This window comes from Amphiura filiformis, chromosome 3, assembly GCF_039555335.1.
Source record: "Amphiura filiformis chromosome 3, Afil_fr2py, whole genome shotgun sequence".
In the NCBI taxonomy this organism is placed as follows: domain Eukaryota; kingdom Metazoa; phylum Echinodermata; class Ophiuroidea; order Amphilepidida; family Amphiuridae; genus Amphiura; species Amphiura filiformis.
This window is the reverse complement of record NC_092630.1, coordinates 69615694-69642018: the sequence shown is the minus strand read 5'-3', so window position 1 is coordinate 69642018 and position 26325 is coordinate 69615694. Positions and strand designations below refer to the sequence as shown.

The following is a 26325-nucleotide window of genomic DNA, read 5'->3' as shown; positions in this document are numbered from 1 at the left end:
CTTGCATTATAGCCCCAGCTGGCTTAAAACTATAATATTGTCAAACTTTACACTAAATGTATTTTTTTGAATTAACAAAATGAGACTGTATGAAATCAGTAGCTTTAGACCTGAAATAATGTGAAATAATTACTAATTTAAAAATAATGTAGTATCACACCAATATTCTTGTCAGAATAATTCATACATGTATAATTTGGTTCACCTCAAGTTCAGTAGTGACGTATGTGCGTATTTCGCTTGCCGCAGTATTGTAAAGATAAATGCACTGAGTGCACATGCATGCATGCATACAGGGGCATTGTGTCGGCATGATTGCGGCGCAATAACGAAAAAAGCATTGATGTCACTACCGAACTTGAGGTGAACCAGATTTTGGTGTTCTATGTTTACAGTTTAACTGAATTTTGTTGTATTCAAAGTCAAAAATTTGTATCAAAATGTATTACAATAGACCTATATATGATGGCGATTTACAATATATGATGATTCAGTTTTATTAATATGGCATCTGTCGGTTAATCCATTGTTTGTACATTTGCTTCCTTCCCCCAATATGTTGTTCACCTTGTTTGTAATTACACAAGTTGTGTCTAAAACTGCATTGTATTACATTTTTACCACTGTTATTAAGTCTTGTGTATTCACTGAAAAAATTATGATATTTTATAGCAGCAAGTAAATATTAATTTTTTCGCATTGTTTTAATTACATAATTCATGTCTGAAATTATATTGTATTAAAATTTATCCAATCATAATTAGCTCAAAACAGTATAGATGCAAGTAATAATCAATGCTCTGCCTTGTTTATATTTACATAATATATATCTCCAAAATTATGTTGTATGAGATTTCCTATAATCAAGTTGTATAAAACAACCATAATAATTAAATCAGTATTAATCATATTCAAAGGAAACACATTATTTTGCATTCTTATTCAATGGGTGCGTCTTGTAAAGAATTCACGTAATTTGATTGGTTTTCTGGTGTATAATATCTCACAATAGTTGATAGTGATATTAGTCAGGATCGCCAGCGCCACGCAACGGCGTGCACGCTTGTTGCTCCTCAATGATCGTAGCGATAATGCGTTCGCGTAATACACGTCGCGCTAACTAAGAACGCGATTCGGGCGGCTTAGATGTTCGGGATGGTTTCGTTCATTTAAAACAGCGGGGATGTCGTCACAAAAGTAACTTTATTTTTTAATGAAAAAAGGCAGTTTTTCTTGCAAAAATTACATTAAAACTGAATAAGAATGAGAATAAAAGATAGGATTTTGTCTTTTGCCTATCAATATCGTGTCATAATGGATGGGCTGGCCAATATTTTTATCGTAGTGGATACCGGCTGCGCCGGCATCCACTACTCAAAATATTGGCCAGCCCATCCATTATGACATTCTGATATTGATAGGCAAAAGACAAAATCTATCATTATTCTCTAATTTATGGAGACATGACATAATGATAAGATGATAAGTTACAAATCAATTATAGCTTGTTGTCTAATGGCTTCCATCCATGAATAGGCTGAAAATAGATTGGTACAGAATATACTAAAATGGTGATGTTAGCAATGTAATGTCAGCCATGTGATCATTTATATTAGGTATATTATGTCAAATAACTACAGAACAGATGGAAATTCAAAATGTCTGTTGTGCGGTACACAGTCTAGTACTTCAGTGCTTTTGTTAAGAAACATATTACTCTGTTAGAAATAATAGTCTTTGAGACCCACAAATGCAATAACATTATGTTGCAAATGGGTTAAATGAATTAACAAGACAGGTGTGTACTGTATCTTGGCCCAAGTCTGGCCAAAGGACTTGACAAGTTAGCAATCAAGGTAGTTTGATCAATATGGGGCTGACTTGAAACTTGTTGTACAATGTCTCATTATAAAGCTGCCAAGTTTGGTAAGTATGCTCTTGTGAAATACACTGTGGGCTGTCTGGGGTAATACACTTGTTACCTGGGATACGCAAACCTCTACTTATTAAACGGTATATAAAGTAATATTGACCACATTAATCAGCAATAAACTTGCTCACTATGCACATATAGGGGTTATGATGAGTTTCACAAACTCACAAGTTAAAATGCAAATTATTTGTTACACAAAGCAAATCACCCCTGTCTAACACCCATTGAGAAATGTATCATATACAACATAAAGCATGCCTTTGGGCTGTTGAATCTGATTGTAAACCCAGCTCTACTTTCATGTAAAAAACTATATATGAAACAGAGAAATATATGCACAGCGTCTTACAAATCTGTTTTTGAATATTTAATATGAATGAAATAATGTGTTAAAATTGCATAAAGACCGTAGTTTAATTATAAAAGCAAAGACTTCACCTTCAAAGTATTTAACCTTGTCACTGTTGTAATGGAACAGTTACTACACTGGAATCAGCTGGTAAAAATAATTAATGAATGATATAATGTTAGATATCTGTAAATTAGTTGTATAAAACCTGGGTTTTGAGACTATTATAGTTATATTTTTCATATATTTATTGTTGTACAGGGTATGTAACATATTTGGACAGAATATTTGATATGGAATTTTATGAATGATATTAGCAGTTAGCTGTTATTTTTAAATATCAAACTAGATGCAACAGGTGAAGTTTGACTTTTGTGTTGGTAGATAACTGCTTGAAAAGGAGATACATGGCTTGTGAGTAGTAGCTTGCCCTGGCTAACAAATAAGAGAATATTATGCTATTTGTCATATTGGCGTGTCGGTGACGTTATCATGTCGAGCAGCTGTTTTGCCCAACATAAACACATGCATGGGAATGCCAGTGTCTTGAGCGAACACTCACGATTTGAAACTGGGCCCAGTGATATGCGCACTGACTCTCCAAGGTGAAAAATGTATAGATGTTTTTAAGAGAAAACATGTCTAAAATACCAAATTGAACATCTGAGCATTGGTGATAATTAATTTTTAAAATATGAAACAAGTGGTATAGATGTTTTTAAGGGAAAACATGTCTAAAATACCAAATTGAACGTCTGTGAGCATTGGTGATAAATAATTTTAAACATATGAAACAAAGTTTTTAAACTTGATGGTTTAAAACATATGGGTAAGAAGAGCAAAGAACATAGTGTGTAAACTGGGCATGTTCAAATTGAATCATGTAAAAGTACATGAAGGTATCATGTTACCGTGTAATTGACTGATGATTTAGAAGTTTGTCTTTCATTCTGTGCATACTTATATGAGGGCCTGCTTGGAAAGTATATTACCTTCATTAAAGAAAGTTTTAACTAAAATAAACATGTATTTTCTCTCATACCAAGTAGCTCAAAGTTTAATATCATTAGAGTGTGCTATTTTGTAGTGTTGACAATAGATAATGTGAAAATAAATTATGCTTAATAGTTGGAAAATATTGTTTCAAATCATGTGTGGGGGTGAGTGTGTGAAATTATCAGAATAACAATCTGGTGAATGGCCACTTTTATTTTGTAGAATTTTGTATGTGTAATATTGATTTTATTAGCAATATAGCAACTTCTAAGGCTTCTTAAAGATATGTGAGTAGAGTTTTCAAAATATCCTGCCTTTGCTTCCAACAGAAATGTAACTTTGCTGGAAATTTGGGACAAGTACAATAAAGAACTTTGGACAAGTATCTCAGTTACATCTCTGTACCAAGTGACCAATTAGCAGTATTAAGTATGTACAAAAGCACAGTTTCTAAGTTTATCTGCCACAAAAGATTGATGTGACTTAAGTCATTTTTCAAACATTGTGTAAAGCTTACTCATTTGAGAAAGTGGCATCCTTGTTTTCCATTCACAATTATTTTTAATATTCAGGGAAATTAAAAATACAGATCAGCATAAAATAAAACACCCTATGTTCCAGTGATCTATCATATCTTAATAGAAAATGATGAAAGCAGTACCCTGTAAGACATCTTAACTTTGTGATACCTATTATGTAACACCATCCTCTAAGAAAAATACAATAATATTCAAGGCTTGTCAATTTTCCTTTAGGATTGATAATATGTAGCATTCCAATAAATTGACTTCTCAATTTACATTACTGTAGTCTTTTGAAGTTGTGATATCACTTAGGGAACAACCCAAATGATCAATGACTTGTTTTGTTTCTTGGACAATCATTCCCCTGCTAGAAACCTAATCCTGAAAATGAACTAAAAGACAGCTTGTTCACAAACGTAATCGTGATTTAAAAAAAATAGGACATAGAAATCTTTTATATTCATTCATATTATTTATTGCATTTGTTCAATTCATACACGAGTATGCACCTTTTTCATTGCTTATGAGACATGTCATGTCCAAAAATATGATTAAAATATCTATGTCATCAGGTTTGAAGAAATTTGTAAATTTCAGCTCGATAAAACCATAACGCGGACCTTACTGTTTTTCCATCTTTGACAAAAGTCATCATTGTTGATGGATCTCATCTCTCCAACAGATCAAGCAACACCAAAGGTAAACTAACTTACAGAAAAAAGGGTCGCAGACTTGTCTCAAATGTCCTTCTTGATTCATTTTTTTTTATTAGATGCTCCCTTTCTAGTCAATATAGACTTCTTTAATATAGACCAATACCAATTTGGATCCTCTCATTATATACATACCAGATCTAGAAAAATATCCATTCATACACATCAATATTTGGAACACATAATCATTAATAAACTTAAGCTTTTAATATTGATGTTTATTTTGATGTTAAAGGTAACAAACTGGCAGGAACATTATGGAAATGAATAAAAAAGTAATTTTTAAAATTTTTATTAATAATTCAAAAGGAAGTTTGATACATCTACATCTATTGCGCTGGATTTAGGATGCATTTGTTGGTTTCCGATATTTTATATTAAGTTTTATGAGAAAACATTGACATAGGTTGCATGTGTCAATTGGGGCTTAAACCAAGTGTACTTAATGTTGAAAAAGTAACAGTGTCTTGTCTTGCACATTATTTGGTACCCAGGAGCTTGAATGCACCATTAGTCTGATATTGCAATAAAGTTGCACAGTATTGGGTATCCGGGTGTTGGGAGTGCACTTTATTGAGTATGCAGGGGTTGGCAGAACAATAAGTTCCACATCAGTGGATATACAAATGATGTAATAAAATAAATAATATTTTTCTTGGGTGCTGCACTATTGGGTAACCAGATGTTGGAAAAACGACCTAAGTCGTGGGTATTGCACAGTACTGGGTGCCCAGTTATAGGCATTAGTCTCGGATATTCATTATGTACCCAGATGTAGCACAGTGTTGGGTGTATGTTGCATTTTATTGGGTACCAAGGTAAAGGAAACACAACATTACACTCAGTCTACTCTGAAGGATTTTGCCGACTTTGAAGGCACGCATACCTGCAACAGAGATGCAGCACTACACACTGCTAACGCGCTGTATATGCGCGCGTTGTCACTTTGTACTTCAGAGTGGACAAACTGTAGGCTCGGGTGCTGCAATTTCTTTGGTATCCAGATGTTGGAAAAACAACATTAGTCTCGGGTGTTGCAATTATTTGGTATCCAGATGTTGGAAAAACAACATTAGTCTCGAGTGTTGCAATTTATTTGGTATCCAGATGTTGGAAAAACAACATTAGTCTCGGGTGTTGCAATTAATTTGGTATCCAGATGTTGGAAAAACAAGATTAGTCTCGGGTGTTGCAATTTATTTGTTATCCAGATGTATTTGGTATCCAGATGTTGGAAAAACAACAGTCTCGGGTGTTGCAATTTATTTGGTATCCAGATGTTGGAAAAACACCAGTCTCGGGTGTTGCAATGTATTTGGTATCCAGATGTTGGAAAAACAACATATTAGTTTCGGGTGTTGCAATTTATTTGGTATCCAGGTGTTGGAAAAACAACATATTAGTCTCGGGTGTTGCAATTTATTTGGTATCCAGATGTTTGAAAAACAACATATTAGTCTCGGGTGTTGCAATTTATTTGGTATGACATGGTCTCAGATTTGAAGCAGGTTTCACTGCCAAAGTGTGTAAAAATTCACCCAAGAGTGAAAATAGCTATGTTTAATTTCCAAGGTGTCTTTTCTAGGGTAAAATTGTTTGTAGAACATGATTTTTTTGTCAAAATGCGTGCATCGTACATCGTTTTGCTACAAAATGTTGATTTGTGGCCGATTTTGCCCGAAAAACACACTTTTTGGGTGACAAAAATTTTCACATGCCAACTTTGTATATTCATAGAGTCTACAATATACATAGATATGGCCCTTTAAAATGTTAACATATCAGCTGAGGGTACTATTTGATGCATTCAGGTATTTGTTTTGTGATTGACTTAATCATTTGCACGCCAGAATCATTCAAATATGACATGCCTCGTGACAATTGACATGCCAAAATAAGCCGTTTTCGGCAAAAAAATTGATTTGAAAAATCATAACTCTTGATAGGAAGGTGCTACAGTGATGGTTGACCTACCAGTCTATGCAGTATTGAATGGGCTTTCATTTGATACCTAACTTTGTTCATTTTAACTAAGGGAAAGACTTGCAAAATGTAAGAATGTTTCCCCTACCCTTAAAATTTTGATGTGTAAAAATTACCGCCATTTATAAAAATCGGGATTACAAGAAAACTACAAGAGCTATAGGCTTGAAAAACTAATCAGTTATGCACAGTATAAGTTCCTACTTAGGTATAACATTAATATCTTTCCCTTCCTTCTCAATTTTCTTTTCTAATTTTTTTTATCAATTTGTGACATCTGTAAATTACGTAAAATTTGGCATTTCGAAAAATCGCAACAAAAAAAATATGAGGGCCACATGTTTAAAAAACTAATCAGTTATTCCTATATAGTACTACAGGGATATAGTACCAAACTAGTGCTAAAATGCATATTTTTTTAGTTCTAATTTTTTTAACAAATTGACTCGCCACCCCATTTTTGAGCAAAATCGGGAACAATTAGTACCTGTAATATTGCGCAATCATGTGACCTATATTCAATGTGTGTGCACCAATCAGACGTCAGACTTGCACTACAACATGATGTGAGCCTTGCAGAGCCTTTATAAGTGTGCCAATAGAGATCAAATTGTGATGATGTTGTCACTTATGGATCTCATATTTTGATTTCCGTCAAAAGCGTATGCCTCTACTGTAATGCTCATATCAGGAAAACAATGACAGATTTTGCATTTCTGACTTCAGAAAAACTAATCAGTTATTCCCATGATACAGTACTACAGGGATATAGTATCAAACTTGTGCTAAAATGCATATCTTTTGAGTTCTAATTTTTTTATCAAATTGACTCGCCACCCCATTTTTCAACAAAATCGGGAACAATTAGTACCTGTAATATTGCGCAATCATGTGACCTATATTCAATGTGTGTGCATCAATCAGATGTCAGACTTGCACTACAACATGATGTGAGCCTTGCAGAGCCTTTATAAGTGTGCCAATAGAGTTCAAATATGTTGTGATGATGTTGTCACTTATGGATCTCATATTTTTATTTCCGTCAAAAGCATATGCCTCTACTGTAATGCTCATATCAGGAAAACAATGACAGATTGTGCATTTCTGACTTCAGAAATGAATTCTGCCCAAAATTTCAGTCTAGAAAACATATTTAAAACAATATTTTTTGAAACTTTATATTTTGCCATTTTTGGCAGTCAAACCTGCTTCAAATCTGAAACCGTGTCGTATCCAGATGTTGGAAAAACAACATATTAGTCTCGGGTGTTGCAATTTATTTGGTATCCAGATGTTGGAAAAATAACATTAGTCTCGGGTGTTGCAATTTATTTGGTATCCAGATGTTGGAAAAACAACATTAGTCTCGAGTGTTGCAATTTATTTGGTATCCAGATGTTGGAAAAATAACATTAGTCTCGGGTGTTGCAATTTATTTGGTATCCAGATGTTGGAAAAACAACATTAGTCTCGAGTGTTGCAATTTATTTGGTATCCAGATGTTGGAAAAACAACATATTAGTCTCAAGTGTTGCAATTTATTTGGTATCCAGATATTGGAAAAACAACATATTAGTCTCGGGTGTTGCAATTTATTTGGTATCCAGGTGTTGGAAAAACAACATTAGTCTCAGGTGTTGCAATTTATTTGGTATCCAGATGTTGGAAAAACAACATTAGTCTCGAGTGTTGCAATTAATTTGGTATCCAGATGTTGGAAAAACAACATTAGTTTCGGGTGTTGCAATTTATTTGGTATCCAGATGTTGGAAAAATAACATTAGTCTCGGGTGTTGCAATTTATTTGGTATCCAGATGTTGGAAAAACAACATTAGTCTCGAGTGTTGCAATTAATTTGGTATCCAGATGTTGGAAAAACAACATAAGTTTCGGGTGTTGCAATTTATTTGGTATCCAGATGTTGGAAAAACAACATTAGTCTCGGGTGTTGCAATTTATTTGGTATCCAGATGTTGGAAAAACAACATTAGTCTCGAGTGTTGCAATTTATTTGGTATCCAGATGTTGGAAAAATAACATTAGTCTCGGGTGTTGCAATTTATTTGGTATCCAGATGTTGGAAAAACAACATATTAGTCTCGGTGTTGCAATTTATTTGGTATCCAGGTGTTGGAAAAACAACATTAGTCTCAGGTGTTGCAATTTATTTGGTATCCAGATGTTGGAAAAACAACATTAGTCTCGAGTGTTGCAATTAATTTGGTATCCAGATGTTGGAAAAACAACATTAGTCTCGAGTGTTGCAATTTATTTGGTATCCAGATGTTGGAAAAACAACATTAGTCTCGGGTGTTGTTGCAATTTATTTGGTATCTAGATGTTGGAAAAACAACATTAGTCTCGGGTGTTGCAATTTATTTGGTATCCAGATGTTGGAAAAACATCATTAGTCTCGGGTGTTGCAATTAATTTGGTATCCAGATGTTGGAAAAGCAACATTAGTCTCGGGTGTTGCAATTAATTTGGTATCCAGATGTTGGAAAAACAACATATTAGTCTCGGGTGTTGCAATTTATTTGGTATCCAGATGTTGGAAAAATAACATTAGTCTTGGGTGTTGCAATTTATTTGGTATCCAGATGTTGGAAAAACAACATTAGTCTCGAGTGTTGCAATTTATTTGGTATCCAGATGTTGGAAAAATAACATTAGTCTCGGGTGTTGCAATTTATTTGGTATCCAGATGTTGGAAAAACAACATTAGTCTCGAGTGTTGCAATTTATTTGGTATCCAGATGTTGGAAAAACAACATATTAGTCTCAAGTGTTGCAATTTATTTGGTATCCAGATGTTGGAAAAACAACATATTAGTCTCGGGTGTTGCAATTTATTTGGTATCCAGGTGTTGGAAAAACAACATTAGTCTCGGGTGTTGCAATTTATTTGGTATCCAGATGTTGGAAAAACAACATTAGTCTCGAGTGTTGCAATTAATTTGGTATCCAGATGTTGGAAAAACAACATTAGTTTCGGGTGTTGCAATTTATTTGGTATCCAGATGTTGGAAAAACAACATTAGTTTTGGGTGTTGCAATTAATTTGGTATCCAGATGTTGGAAAAACAACATTAGTCTCGAGTGTTGCAATTTATTTGGTATCCAGATGTTGGAAAAACAACATTAGTCTCGAGTGTTGCAATTTATTTGGTATCCAGATGTTGGAAAAACAACATTAGTCTCGAGTGTTGCAATTAATTTGGTATCCAGATGTTGGAAAACAACATTAATCTCGAGTGTTGCAATTTATTTGGTATCCAGATGTTGGAAAAACAACATTAGTCTCGGGTGTTGCAATTTATTTGGTATCCAGATGTTGGAAAAAACATTAGGCAACAACAAAGACACCAAAGACCTACATTTTGCGTTTTGAGGATATTTTAGCTATATACAGTTAAAAGCAGCATTTTTTTGGCCAAAGGGGGTTGGTTTTGACCGGTATATGTTTGGGGGAAAAATTCAAGATAAGTCATTAGGCTCGTCCAGAAATGACAAAACAAAAAACAAAAACAAATTGACCTACTCTACTTGGCAAGTCAACGTGCCTGTAGAACAGGGTGTTGTTTTTTTGTCGCATTACCTTAGGGGATTGTATTTTATTTTGCTGCTAAAACACTGTTAGTATTGGGTATGGATTTTATTGGGTACCCAGCTATAGAAAAAACACATTAGTCTTTGGTGTTGCATTTTATTGGGTAACCAGGTATAGGGAAAACAACATTAGTCTTGGGTGTTGCATTTTATTGGGTGTGGGAATGGGATTCCAGCCCAGCCTGACGGGGTTGATAAAAAAAAATAACACCAATTCGTCAGTGACAGGTACATAGGTCCGATGGGAGCGTTGACAGGTTGCTGGAAGTAGTCCTATACGTGTTCGCGTTGTACATCTGGACAAACATTTGTCGTTTTGCCATCGTTATTCACCGTTTTTGGTGTTGTCGCACCAAAACGTTTTTTCATTACAAAAAATTAGCACTCCTCCGATCCGACATTAATCCTGGCTACGTCACTTGGTCGGTAACTGTCCGGAATTACCTGCTAATCTTTCCAGTATCAGCATCTCTATCGTGGATACGCTAATGAGCCGGTAACTACTTCAAGACCAACTGTCTTGAATTATCAGAACAGATAAGATACAGCCCGATACCATTACCTGCATGTCACACCATATTTCGGTCAATATTAGTGATCATAATAGAGTTAACAAGTGAACGGATATGTTTACGCTCGTCTTGTTTGTATTAAGGATTTCCAAGAGATGTGATAGCACCTTAAAGGTAGTTGAAACTGGTTTCGGCTTAATTCTACTATAATTATCCCACGTGCCTTTGTGATAGAAGCTGACAGAGACAATATCAAAACATTAACTTTCTTGCAAGTTTCCCACCCTAAATAGAGATACTATTGCAAAACAAGGAACTCAGTTTTCTTGTATACCACGCAGGAAAAGATTTGCAGTTTAAGAATTATTTTATAAGTAGACAGGGAGCTCATGTGAGAGCCAATATTCTGCTTGTTCTGGACGTTTGACAAAGTGCTACTACACAACCTGTTTGTTTTCCAATTCATACCAGTCTTTTCGTGTTGAAGCAGATTGCAGGTAAGAATCATAAGAATGAAGTCGAAGGCGAATACTAAATAATATTAGCTAATATTATTATTAATTAAAGGTGTATTGTCTCAATCATCATTGATTTTTTGCAATCATTCCATTATAATACTAGTAAATATGTTAAACAATTTATACCTTTTTTTACGAATTATGTCGTCTTTCACGCATTGTTATAGCTTATTTATAATTATGTAGTATTTAGTGTGATGTTGAAACTCGCTTTCTTACGTTGGGTGAGATCTCAAGGATTTTAATCTGACAGGCATATCTCGTAAAATGATATGCAATGTGTGTTTTCTGTTATGACAAATTTTTAACGCTCTTTTTTGGTTCTCCGCTGCTATATTTGCCTATCATTTTAATTGTCGAGATGTCAGAGGATTCACATTTTTGGGTCTTTGTTCTTCTTCCGTTTGTCGTTGCATTTGTCTGTTGCCGCAGTGAATAAAAGATGCGATGGCAAAACTCAAAACGACGAAAGATATTCTGGCCAGCCACTGATGTACTGATCGGATTGATCAATGACGTCGAGAAAACGGTGACACCTTTAAAAGCCAGAACCCCATAATTGCGCGGATCGAAGTCAGTACATCTGATGGTATCAATCACACCCCAGCACACACAGTCATTACACAACATATTGTACTCAGTGCCATTGTTTTTCAGTATGATCAGATTTGATCTTGAAACAACAGATTCTTTTCCTTGTTTTCCAAAATTGATCATACCCCAACACACACAGTCATTACACAACATATTGTACTTAGTGCCATTGTTTTTCAGTATGATCAGATTTGATCTTGAAACAACAGATTCTTTTCCTTGTTTTCCAAAATTGATCATACCCCAACACACACAGTCATTACACAACATATTGTACTTAGTGCCATTGTTTTTCAGTATGATCAGATTTGATCTTGAAACAACAGATTCTTTTCCTTGTTTTCCAAAATTGATCATACCCCAACACACACAGTCATTACACAACATATTGTACTTAGTGCCATTGTTTTTCAGTATGATCAGATTTGATCTTGAAACAACAGATTCTTTTCCTTGTTTTCCAAAATTGATCATACCCCAACACACACAGTCATTACACAACATATTGTACTTAGTGCCATTGTTTTTCAGTGTGATCAGATTTGATCTTGAAACAACAGATTCTTTTCCTTGTTTTCCAAAATTGATTATAGGTAACTTCGTAAAATAACACATTGGAAAACAAAGTTCAAAGAAGATGGGGCTCAGTTTGCGCCTTACGTGGGCAGTTGTAATAACATTGCTTCTTGGCGCTGAAAAGATAGTCAGCTTTCCAGGGCAGCCTGTGTTCATTACTGAAATAGAAGATCACTTCTTAGAGGTAGGTTATACACTACGAACATTGAAATGCACTGTACAGGGAGATGGTCACACTTGGATGCAATAAAGGCGTGGGTATTAATGGGTGACCCCGCCTGACACTTGTTGGTGCTTCCATGAGTGCCCAACTCGTTTTCAATAGCGTTTAGCGTCCTCCGCAGAAAAGGATGCAATAGACGTTTAAGGATCGGCAAGGTACTTTGTCTCAACTCAAAATTGTGTTATTGAGGGAGTATTTGAAATTTGATGTGTTGTGAGCATGGGTAATGCTCGGTAATTTTGGCCTGGGTCATTTTAGTAACAATAGCTATTGATTGACAGTGCCTGAAATGTAACATTCTGCTTTAAACGAAGAAGACTGTGTTGCACCATCCCATTGTTGTAATCACATAACCTAGACCTACTCTAATAATTGTATAACTATTGTAATTTACTTATACTTATACTGAAAATGTGCTTAATTTGTAAGAGCGGGGTGTTATTAAGGAAATGTTTGTAGCTGATGCAGCATACTTTATCTGTTTTTTGTTTTGACATTTCCATCAGCGTGAAGAAAGAGATTTGTCATCAGGTGACTACGAATATGGCTCCGGTATATCTGGCGATGGCTTCATTTCAACCGAAGTACTAAAACTGCTGACTGATCCATGGGTAAGGTAAAGTAAATTTATGTCAAATTTGTTTCCATCTTAAATTACACTTCTTTCCAACAGCAGGGTGTTGTTGAGAACATGTTTGCAACAAACTTAATCTGTTGTTTTTTGACATTTCCTTCAGCGTAAAGAAAAAGATTTGTCATCAGGTGACTTCGAATATGGCTCCGGTATATCTGGCGATGGCTTCATTTCAACGGAAATACCAAAACTAATAACTCATCCCTGGGTAAGGAGAAGTTATACTCCAATTTGTTTCCCATCTTAAATAACACTACTTCTTTTTCTGTGTCTTCTTATTTTTCGTCGACACGCAGTTATCATCACAGCAACGTATTTACGTATTTGTATATTATTTTTGTTCCGACCAATTAACAGATTCCCCCTCCTGCCAAAATCGGTAGCCTTCATATTGTATCTACTACTACTGCACGATTTACCAACACATCCGTGACCAGCAAACTGGTGAATAGAGCTCCTGTGTCTCAAGAAACAGAAGTTACCGTCAGGTTACCCGATGAAGCGTTCATTACAGAACTGCTCATGTAAGACTCTTTTTTCTGATTGGATGTAGAAAATCAGGGCAAATATGACACAACTTAGGAATAGACAAGTTTCAAATCAGTCGTTTCAAAAAGGCATAACTTCTCTTTATAGGGATAGAAAGTTGACAACAGACAGACAGACACCATTGACCGGTTTGGTTTAAATCTATTATTGTATAAGATGTTCTCCCTATTTCACATGTAGTATTCATCTACATCTACAACAATATGAACGCCGACACTTGTTGTCAAATGGTACGTCCCAGAAAAGGCAATAGAATTAAAAAAATTAAATGCAATATTACAGAGTCCTGCTTTGAAGAGGCTCAAATAAGTGCAATGCAATAATAAAGGTGGCAGATCTTTCCATTCCGGTATTTTGCGAAGGAAAAAAAAGCTGATTATGTAGGTGTTTGAGGATTGACCTATGACACGAAATTTAGCAGGATGAAACTATGAGTGGCTGATTGTCTTTGTATGTAGTCTGGAAATGAAACAGATATTTATTGGTGCTGAATCTTGTGCATTGTGGCTAGTCGTGATATTTTTCTTCGGTGCTGTAATGTTGGCCAGTTTAATTTGTTGAAATTATCTGTGACAATGCCCGAGGTGTTCCTGTAATTATTGGTGCAAACCGCGCTGCTCTTCTTTGTTTCATTTCCAGTCTGTATTTCCATCTGTATATCTGTTGTTTGATTGATGAAGGTCAGAGGTTACGTCGAACAGACCAGAGAGCTTTGTTAGCATTATCCTTAGCAAGTCACATATGATATGGAAGTTTATTTCATTTCAGTGAAGTCGATGGCAAAATTTATCGCTCCATTGTAGAAGCCAAGCAGAAAGCACAGAAGATATATGACGCTGCAAGAGAACGTGGACAGACAGCAAGTCAAGTGAAACAGACGTAAGTTTAGACTCCTTTTCGTGGACGTTGGAGGCGCGGTGGGTGGACGAATAGGAATACAAGTTACCCTGTATAAAGACGATATGAAAGAATAAGTACAACATACGAGGTGTGTCCGCAATTGCTAGTAATGGTCACACTCATCATATACACAGCGCCTTACTTGTTTCATAAAAGATCTTTACTTCATCTTCTGTTATTTCTTTCAAAACTATTTCCGTAACATATCTGTTTCTTGTTTTAAATGATTTAACCTTACACCGACAAGTAATAGTGGACTCGACGGTCATGTATCATCTATATCTAGGCATGATAGAGGCCTATTCCTGTTCCATTTTCTATGTGCTGCAACAATAATAACATCTTTAAAACAATGAACAAAGTTATGCTGCAAGTTTTATTTTTGCTGATTCTGTTTTATTTCGGCATTTTGCTCTGTAATGTAAATATGTAAACAAAATGGCGAAATATTGTGAAAAATTACGTGAAATCACAAACCCCGGTATCTGATTTAGCTTGATTTCACAGCTCAAAACAGTTGCATTGAACCCGTTGCAAAAGGAACGATTAGCCGTTTGTTATTGTAAAATCTTCTTTTTGTCTTTGATCATGTAAATTAAGTATTTTCTCAAATTGAGCAAATCATAGGGCCTAGTAAATTAATTGGAATATTCAAATCAATAATTCAGGAAGAACAATTCATCTGTATAACTCTTTACTCCAATTGAGTGTCATTTCCTTCTAGAATATAAATATTTCCCTTTTCAGGTCTGAAAAACACAACGAGTTTTCAGTGTCTATTAATGTAGCACCAATGAGCGAGGTAAAGTGTACTCTGATATACCAACAACTACTGCTGCGGAAGAAGGGATTCTTCACGAATAAGATCAGTATCCGTCCTAATCAGGTATGTTATCATTTTAAAGGAGCATTGTATGCCTTTTTCATGTTTTTTTCCTGGGATTTGGGCAAATCCAAGCGTTGCGGAATGACGCAAAATATCACTATTTATTCACAAAAAATTTTATCCGATAATTTGTGTTACAAGGTCGCATTTCGAAATTGACATTATGTCAACATTTTGCTCGTCTAAAATTTTTGGAAGTGAAATTTAGCACTGAATATTAGCCATGTATCAAGAAATAATCATCACTGTTTTCATTTGTTCGTAAATTTTAAAAAAACATCCTTGCAATCCACGAATCCTTATCGCGTTGAGGAGTGATGCAAGGGATTTTGCGGAGGAAATGTCACTTACAAAACTTCAGGTAGTGCTGATACATCAATTACTGTAAAGATAGTTTTGCATTTCTGTTTTAATCCTAAATTGTGTATAAGTTAGTGCATTATGAATTATGCATTATCCCGCAACGTTGCGGAACGGTGCAATGTTAATTGGTTGTTACCACCGCAAGTTTGAAAATTAGTTTTGTTCATTAGATTTTTGTTTCATTGGATAGGGATGATTAAACAGTTTTGGGCTTTAATATTGCCCCTCCCGAGAAAAATCATGCATATTGGGTGCACATGACACTCTTTAGATCAAGCATTGGAATCTCCTTCTTGTGTGTCAGTATTTGAGTGCAAACATTGCTAGGTCATGACCCCCTCTGTCCCCTCTTAAACTCTAGAAGTGTATACCTCATCGCATTGTCTGCATTTCTGTCTTACAGGTTATACCAGATTTAAAGGTCAACGTTTACATCACCGAACCTCAAGGATTAAAAGAAGTCACATACTGGCTTGAAAAAGGGAATGAACTCAAACAAGAACATCAAGCGTCAATTACGTCTTCGAATAAAGCTCACATACAGTTCCAGCCATCAAAAGAAGAACAACTTGCTCAGTCAGAGCAAGGAATTGTGGGAGATTTTGTCATTAAGTATGACGTCGTGCATCCGATGAATGGCGGGAAAATTGAAGTAATTGACAATTACACATTGCATTAATAAGTTCAGTACATAAAATCAACTATTTTGTCTGTAGTTTTGCCGTTGCGACAGATGATGCGTTTTCGGTCCACTGCGGTTTTCAGTTCTCGGCTGTGATTTTCCGATCATGTGATTTTATATCTACTCTGTTCTATAGCTCAGCCTTTACGTTATCATGATTATATTTCAATATACAGGGCCTGAGGTACTATAGTATTTTAGCATGACATACTATACCCTATATTGCTACTAAAGTATGCTTAAAAGCCATTGGGAGTTAGAAAGGGTCACCGCGGGGCAGAGTTGTTACAAAAAAAACCCGATTCTGTGGCACAAATGCTGCGTTTTACTTTGTTCCGAGCTTTAATAAAATATTTTGTGTATTCACCGACACGGCATAAGCATAACTGCTACTAACACACTGGCCCGTCATCGTTCACGTGAGACTCATAGAGAGCAACTTATTATTGCTTGGCTATTTTCAAGTCTTATATCTCACATCATGTCATATTACATTGCTAGTTATTTGCTGCACAAATGATGTCAAATGACGAAAATCTTGTCCGTGCCTCCACGTTTTGTATTTAACCATATGACTTCCATTTATGATTGTAATATTTGCTTTCAGGTAGTGAATGGTTACTTTGTTCATCACTTCTCGCCCGAAGGTTTTTCTCCCGTAATGAAACATGTCGTCTTCGTCATTGATGTCAGTGGTTCAATGAGTGGAACCAAAATACAACAAACAAGAAAAGCCATGCTGACTATTTTAGATCAACTGAGAGATGATGATACCTTCAACATTGTTACTTTCAGTTCACGTGTCACAACTTGGCAATCGGAGAAAATGGTGCCTGTGACACCAGATACAATAAAACAGGCGAAAACGTTTGCTGAGACTTTGAGAGCAGGTGGCAGTAAGTGATGGCACGTTACACAATTGTGACCCAATCAAGTTGTTTTTGAGTTACAATGTGATTTACCATTCACATCCTTATGGTTTTTATGGCATTCACATTAAGTTCTTCATCATGATTCAAAATCTTTAAATTGACTACATTTTACTTGATTGGTTCACATTAATTATAATCTGTTTTGTCGTAACGATTATATTGATGGATCCTGCAAGTGGATAACTTTAAATACAACTGTTAATTGACGTCATTTTAAAATAATAAAGAAATGGAGTGATGGCAGTGCCAGTTTATAAGCGGTATTTTACGGAAGAACTCTGGTAATCATGCTCGAGATGACTCAATAAATTAGGATTGTGATTTTACATAAATATATAGGTCAAAAATACTTATCACTATCCAAAGCGATTTACGATAGATGAAATAGAGTTGTGGAAACAATTCTCAATGGACTTTATAAGCGGTATTTTACTGAAGACTGAAGAAATTTAGGGCCAGCTGTTGGGTTTGTGAAATCATGAGAAACAGAACTCGGGTACATGCCCGAGATGACTTGTGATCTCTTTACTATCTCTTTACTTTCAAAGTGCTTATGTCAGAAGAATAACTCAGGATTGCCGATCCGAGTTCGTATGTTCGTGATTTGTTCACAAACCCGACAGCCTGGCCCTATTCTCCTTCATTTAGAATTTACACTTATCAGTGGCGATAGACTATGTCTTCACAAGTTACATGTCCAGAGCTATACGATGCATAAAAATAGACTTGTGCAATACATTTTCGTACAACACTTCTCAATGAAATTATAAAAGACAAAAGCTTGGCTGCGGTCAAATTTTAACGGCTGAACTTACATTTTTTCATACACACAATTTTTGGACAGCTGTTGTAGAACTACTATACCTATACTTTTCTATAAGGACAAGTAGGCTACCAAAACTCGTTTGGTGTTGCATGTAGTGGTCTAATTGGTTATTTTGTAATTGACATCAATCTGACATAATATTCATTTAGTATTTTTATCATTTCAGTTACCAATTTTTACGGTGGTCTGCAACGCGGCGTATCTCTGCTTGATACTTTCCATAATTCGACCAACAATGCATACGCGGAGAAATCCCTGTCTATGGTTGTTATACTCTCCGATGGACAACCCACTTCAGGAATAACCAGTCCAGAACTTATTAAACAAAAATCTGTAGAAGCCATTAAGGGCGATACACTCTTTTACTTTGGGATTTGGAAATGACGTGGACGACACATTTTTGGAGAAACTTGCCGGTCAGAACCGAGGAATTTATCGGAAGATCTACGTGGATTCCGATTCCAGTCTACAGCTGGCTGGCTTTTTTGATGATGTTGCCACGCCATTGCTTCTTAATATTGAATTCAACTACCCATCTGATATTATTGACAACAATATTATTACGCAGACTGATTTCCCTACTTATTTTAAGGGATCGGAAATAGTAGTCGCTGGAAAACTTGCAAATGGCATCAACGAAGTCACAGCTGAGGTTATTATGACGACAACAGAAGATGGCGTTTTCAGTACACTTGTTGAGGGAAGTGTGCAGGTACGTTTAGATTATATGCTTGCATACGATTGCCCTCCTAAGTATATAAAGCCACAGCATCTGCTTTGTAAATTTACATATACCGGCAGATGTTGTATCTCCTTACTTGTAAATACGTCTTTAATACTTCAGAAAAAAAACATGTTTCCCAAAGAAAAGATACAGGCATTAAATTGTAACTCTTCATAACAATTTTCTGAAGTCGCAGTTTTCAGTCATACAGACTACAAATGTGCCTTTCCATTTCTGGAACTGTTTCCATGTTGTTCGATAGCAGTGTCGTCCACCGAAGCGGTGGGATCAACCAATTATATTCTCCGGCTTTCTTGTCAACTGATGATCTTCAATTCCACCAACTAAAAAGAAATTCCCCGATTGACGAAAGTAGGGGCCATGTCGCCTAACCGATTATTTTCCCCGACTTTCTCCTCATCTGCTCAAATCTTCCGCACGTCATTGTTCGATAAACGTTTTAAACAGATATGCCCCTTGTCTGCTGCTCCCTAACGGGTTCACATGCGGACAACTAATATGAAACTGTCAAGCTTTCACTAGGATTAGGTCTAACGTCTGCAGGACAAAACATTTATGGGATTTATTCACGTAAAGTTTGACAGGCGGCAGGCTCAGAATGCCCCCTGTCTGCAGAGTTTCGTGGTGGGTTACTCCCTACCTGCCCGATAAACTAAGAACTTTGATGCGGATTGTCCATTACCTCCTGAAGACATGATTGGTCTGAAAAGAGCTGTTTAAAGCAAGGCAGTTAAGCGAATGCCCTGGTGTCGGGAAGCACTCTAAAAAAACTTGGCAAGTGGTGGCAAGAAAGTTTCGCACCACGTACGTCGAAGTTCACTTTTCAAAGGGCGAACTGTTGTTACGAAAACAAAACGGCTGGTAAAAAGTCTACTAAATGACCTCAAAAGGTCAAGTCTTCTGTTTAAAAAAACATTTCGACAAGAACTGTCAGTAATTGTCACCCTTGCGAGTGAAAATACAGCTTATTTAGCCAGTGTCAACATGGTTTCATCGCACATAATATTTTCTTAACATATTGGACTAACTCCACAGCTATATGGTTTTTTTACAATATAACAGTAATGGAAAGAAAACTGAAATTGTTCGTCATTTTTCGGCACAAAAATTGTTGGCAAAAAATGACGTCACGGACATAAACAACGATCTCTTAATTAGCATATGGTCGCCATTCCTCCAGCTAGCTCGTCCTGTGATTGGTCCTTTAGTTATCTAGTTTGTATTCTATATCGCTGGTTTAAAGAAGGATGCATGTCCTTAGCCTACTGAAGATACATCTTAATTATCAGCATCACCAAGCTTAGGTACTGAGCAAGTTAGTAAGGCCAAAGTAAGTCTCATGCAAACGCAGTCCAAATAAGCTTGATATCGTCCAAAGTACAGTGACTTTTTTGACCGGTTTTAGATCACAAATATTTATCCTTACGTGAGAATTAGCGATTTTAACGCGTTTTTTTTTAAATATCAGAAACTTCAGGGGGTTACGACCCACACTCATGTGCATTAGCGCCAATCCGGCTTGAAAAGTTGTGGGGGGGGGGGGCAACTGGCCAAAATTGTTAAAAAGTGGCTGAAAAGAACAAAAAATGGGTCATTTTGCCAAAGGGTGGAGGGGACATGTCCCCCTTGTCCCCCCGGAATTGACGCTCATGCTCAGGTGCACACTTAGACAAAAGTAACTACCAATGTCTTGCCAACGTGCAATGACTTTTTCGCCTTAAACAGCCCCTGCTAAAGTGATAAAAATGGTTTCTGTTAAATTTCTTTAATATTATTGTTATTCTTTTGTATAGCTGTCAGAAACTACCATGCCAAGTCATCACGTGGTAGGGAATTTCACACAACGACTATGGGCATATCTTACCATTAAAGAACTGCTTAGAAAACGACTTATATCAGATGATAATGAAGAAAAAGAACAATTTAAAAGCAGAGCTCTTGAGCTGTCTTTAAAATATCATTTCGTCACACCTCTGACATCGTTAGTGGTTGTTAAACCGGATGGCACTAATGACACAACTGGGGAGAAACCAACACCAAGGGAAGAACGCCTCAAAAGACCTGGCCCAATTTCAAGTTTGAAACGAATTCCGGCAACCATTAAAACCCATCCAGGATATCCAGGAAACGGCCGGAGTTATTTCGTACACGCCTCGATGATACCTGCAGCACCGATGTTAAGCGCCGATAGTGATCCGCATTTCTTACTCCAAGCACCTAATGGAAACATCAGCTTATGTTTCAATATCATGGGAAAACCTGGTGACATCTTCAATCTCATTAAGGATCCTGAACTAGGTAAATACTAATTGCTGGACTAGGCCAATAAAGTCCAATACTGGCCCCGGAATTGGGCCAATAAATGTTTGCACACCGCACACCGGCGTCGACTGGGCTAGTACTGGTGCTGGCTGAACTTGCCAGAATGTGAGAGTGAGAATCATGAAATAGTAAGAGAGAAAGGGGCAAAGAGAGAGCAAGCTTAAAACGATAATTTGTTACTTGTCCGACGTTGGTGTGCAAAGATTTATTGGATCAATCACGAGGGCCCAGTATTGCACAGTTAAGCAATGTTTACTGAGTAGATATATACTGGTTTCTTCATCCTGCTACTAGATTTGATTTTGTTTAATTTATTTCAGGAATTAATATCCTATACATACAGCAATAATACTAAAATAATGAATTCTGTCTGTCATGCTATCTGTCGATGATTGGTATCATGCACGCGCATGTGATTTTTAAGCTGAATTTAACACTAGATCGCTGAGCCATTGTGACGCGTCACCTTTAAAAAGGGATGGGTAATCGCTCGTTACATATACTTATCACGATGGCGATTGCAGACGACACTTAAAATAGTGAAAATACATTCTACGGACATCCATTTATGTTTATAAAATATTGTATTAAATGTTGATGACAAAGAAAATTTTTGATATGATAGGAACACTGTAAATATCAATCTGAGGTAAAAGGTAATCGAGGGATCAAATGTTAAAGTTTGCCCGAATGGCCTTCAACTTGGTACAAAGAATCGTCAATATGAGGGAAACGTCATCTTGGGGACAAATCTTAAAAATGATATAATTCTCCCAATCCACAATACAGTGCGCCTCCAGCGGTTGCTGGGGAGAGGGCAAAATACGCAGTGCATCATGGGAAAAAGTCGACATCCAAAACCGGCATAATACGAATACAACAGAGTAACATGATGACATTGTGTATTTAAATGTTAACATAATGACGTTACATGCGAGTGCACCCTAAAACAGGAACTTTCAATTATAGTAGATCCATTTTCTATTAATTACACGGAATCCTTCGTGGAATCAGGGGGTCAAAAGCTGGCCTGGCAAGAGCAACCGCTGGATGGCCGCGCGCATCATATTGTTGTAAACTTTAGTTACAGGCCTAACAGGTGCTATGTTGGACTAAATTGCGGGCATTTCTAGATTTTTACCGAGATTTGCCAATCTAATAGCTATACTCTCGGTATTCTGAAAGCAAGCAACTTGAATTCAAGACAAGTATAACCACTTTCCTTTTTTGTCTTTGAAGGTATAAATATCAATGCTAGAGTGCAAAGTGCAATTCCTCATCCTGAGCTTCTTAAGCGACCCCAGGTCGCGACCTCTGACCTCGCCAAACGTACTATATTTGATCAGATGGCTATAACTACCCCAAATCATCGTATTTTGGTCACATCCTCAAGCGTAACTATCAACAACCTGGCCTTACCATGGACATCAGACTGGAGCATTGTAAATGGGAATTTTTCGATCGATATCAGAGAAGGAAAATACATGTATGTGAAAATGAAAGAGGATGTAGAGCTGATTGTAATGCTACATGCTATTAATGCCCACCATCCGGGTAAATCTGACTATCTTGGCTTGTATGTGGAGAAAGGGGACGGATTTTCACAGCAAGTGCACGGTATGATTGGTAAGTATCAGAAACATGATGAAAATGTATTATGCACAAAAAATGTTAGGCTTTTAAAATAGATTAATATGGAATAAAACTATTTGTACATTTTGAATTTGTGGTGTGCAATAATATCTCAATGCGATTTAATTTGAACAACATGTGTATATCCATTGCTATCTACGGTAGATAGCAATGTATTTTGAATTCTTGGAGGCTTTTTGCTGTGATCGTTGCTGAGACGTTTAATAGATCATCGTATTTGTTGGGAATAAAGTATGATTTGACATTTCACAAATGTTTGATGCCCTTGGCTTCACACATTATACAATGGTCACAGTCGAATGCGAGTGAATATACATTCTACAACCACTCGATAATAATAATAATGGTATTAAGTTTCCTGCAGTTGCTTGTACAGGTGTATTTCTGTTGCATCTGCTTAAATTAATAATAAATACGGGATATATATCAATTGCTCATAATTACTGGAAGCTTACTGGACAAGCGATCCGCCATGGAGTGGACCCCACGTGGTGTAACCAGCAGCCCTCCAGATTGGAACCCATGCCCCCTTGCTTTTCCCTACACTGAAAGCCAAACTGGAGTCAGGGTGACTCTAAAAGCAGAGTCCAACCACTCTGCTACTCTATGTCTAAAATGTGGAGTCATCTGACTCCCTTGAAGAGCCATAATTTGTTGACTCCGCTGACGAGTCGCCGTTGATGACTCTACACAGGAGTGATTCAACTCCTAATATGGAGTCATTTTAGCCATAGAGTCACGCAGTGGCTAGACTCTGCTTCTAGAGTCACCCGGCTCCATTACAGGGTCACTTCGACAGCCCGACTCCAGGCAGGAAAGCTTACTTTAGCTTTACCTCGCCGTCAGGTTAAAATTGTCCTGTGAAATCCAGCTCAAGACCAAGTTAGCGTACAGCATGAAAATACCACATCACACTGTCCAAACACCAACACATGATACACCGTACGAATGACCAGCATGCTGAACAGCAGCAAACAGCAGCAGCACAATGCAAAATGGCCGCTACCACAGCAATATACGTGTACCGCATCGATGACTCAATTGACTCTGTAGTGAAACACAAAATCCAACCGACTCCTTTTGAGAGTCAGCGTCAAATAACTGCCACGTCGCGCACGACTCCACAGGTACAGTCAATTGACTCCACGGGTAGAGTCAACTGACTCTCTTGCGACAGTCGGCGACTCCTTTTGAGAGTCAGTGCTAGTTTACTCCACTTTGAGAGTCACTTGACTCCATTCTGGCTATCAGTGAAGGCTCCAAATGAGATGACCGTTTGTACATGCTCCAAACGAAGATTGGTGCCCACCCGTATCAGATTTTTACCCGGTTTCCCCTCGATTGCAGAATCGAGGATCACCAGCCTAATAGAAATTGCATCCAAAATCAAGCTTTTCCTTTCCAGTTCAAGTGTGGGACTTCGCATGCTAATATCATTCATAATTTTCTAAAGAGTACGATATGAATCTGTACTGTTGTTCTTTATCTTATAATTCATTAAAATGGTTATAACAACTATATAGTGTTTTTCAGTACAATTTATCTCACTTTTTCAACTTCGTTTTTCAATATTTTTCTGAAATCTTTCTAGGACAATTTCAACGCAATAAGGTACATCTGTATCGCAAGAGCATTCGCGTGGACACCAACCAGGACAAAACTGCCATACTCCGCGTTAATGACCGTACCGTAAAGGTTCTGCATGCCAGTCGGGATGTATTGCTTACAGGAGAGATTCAGACGTGTTGGTTTGCAAGTAACAACGGCTATGGCATGATTGATGGAGAATATACCGATTATCTTCAGGACACACTTTTTGTCAATTTTTGATCAGTTTATGATATTTGAATTTGATATAATGCACCCATGGTAAACAGAATGGAGGCACGATTTTTGTTCGTGAAATTGTGTTATTTACCATGGTTACGTAATTCCATATTTATATAAAGGTAGAAAAAATGCAGATGAGTAGAACCAGAGAGTTCTTAGGATCATTTACTCAGATCTTCAACATTGCGAAAAATATTTACTACAAAGCCACAATTTTACCAAAATGTACGATAAGTTCATAATTTGGCTGTGCAAAGCTATAATTTGGCTTTAATCGCACCATTCCTTGTCATAACTCTTCGGAGGAGCTGGCTGACTGGTTGATTCAGTCACATTCAAAATTAATTAGATATATCAATGTAATTATTAATACTTTTAAAATTATTAATTTGTTCCAAGCATTAATTGACCGATTATTCATTTTTAAAGCTGAGCCAAACCAATCTACAGACAAGAATGATAACTGGAGGTCAAGTTGAATACTTTATAGCATCAACTATAGGCGCAATTATCTTCATTGTTTGGTACGTCATGCAATGAATGTAAGATACCAAATGTGAAAAAAATAATGAATTAGTCTTAAAAAGTATTTGTACTTTCTCTATTATTGTTTGTATGATATTGTGAAATGGGCCGGACGCCTTAAATTCCATGTAATAATCTCTCCGTTTGGATAGACTGAACTTAAACTTTATAGTTTCAATTAATCAAGGCTAGTCATTCATTTTTAAATTTCATTTTCTTAAGCAAAATGGGGCAATTTTTATTTTTGGATAATAATTTTATGATATGGCTAAGCCTTGTTCATAGGTTAGTAAATTGAATTAAATATATGGCTGAAAGCTTTTTCGATTGAATTACATGAAAGTGATATATTTATAGACTGGGGTGCCGAAAAATTCTTTTATTGTTAATAATATGAAATATAATGTATTGCATTTGGTTAGTTTTTATTAAAATTATCATTAACTTCAACTATTTGGTTAATGGTACAATGGTAAAATGCATGATGTGTTGTTGTGTGATGCTTAAAGGCTTAATGTACGATTTCCTTCAAATTTTAAATTTGTCATTATATACTCAAAATGCTGAAATAATACTAGTAATAATTATCGGGAATGGTTTCTGTTCATTTTGAGCTGAAATAACGAGGTAAAGTGAAAGAAACACTGCTTGTTATTTTGGCCGTTTAACACGCAGTTCTATGTGAGGACATAAAGTCATAATTCTTAAGGAGAATTATGACTTTATGTCGAACTTTGCTCTGTTTACCTACAAACACAAGAAATTTTGCTGATTCCATTTAGGTGCAAGTTGTGACATGTGTAAACATTACAAATATGCCAAAAATCAGGTTTGAAAAAATTAACCAAATTCATATCATAAGATCGTACATTATGACTTTAACACTGCATGGGAACATTAGGTTGGTTCAAATCTTTGGTTATTTGCCTCATTGTAATCATGGTAAT

The 26325-nt window shown here is 36.4% G+C and overlaps 1 pseudogene; it reads left to right on the top strand.

The window, feature by feature from the left end:
• Positions 1–12369: 12369 nt before the first annotated feature.
• On the top strand, positions 12370–25652 carry LOC140147469 (inter-alpha-trypsin inhibitor heavy chain H3-like; annotated as a pseudogene).
• The last annotated feature ends 673 nt before the right edge of the window (positions 25653–26325 follow it).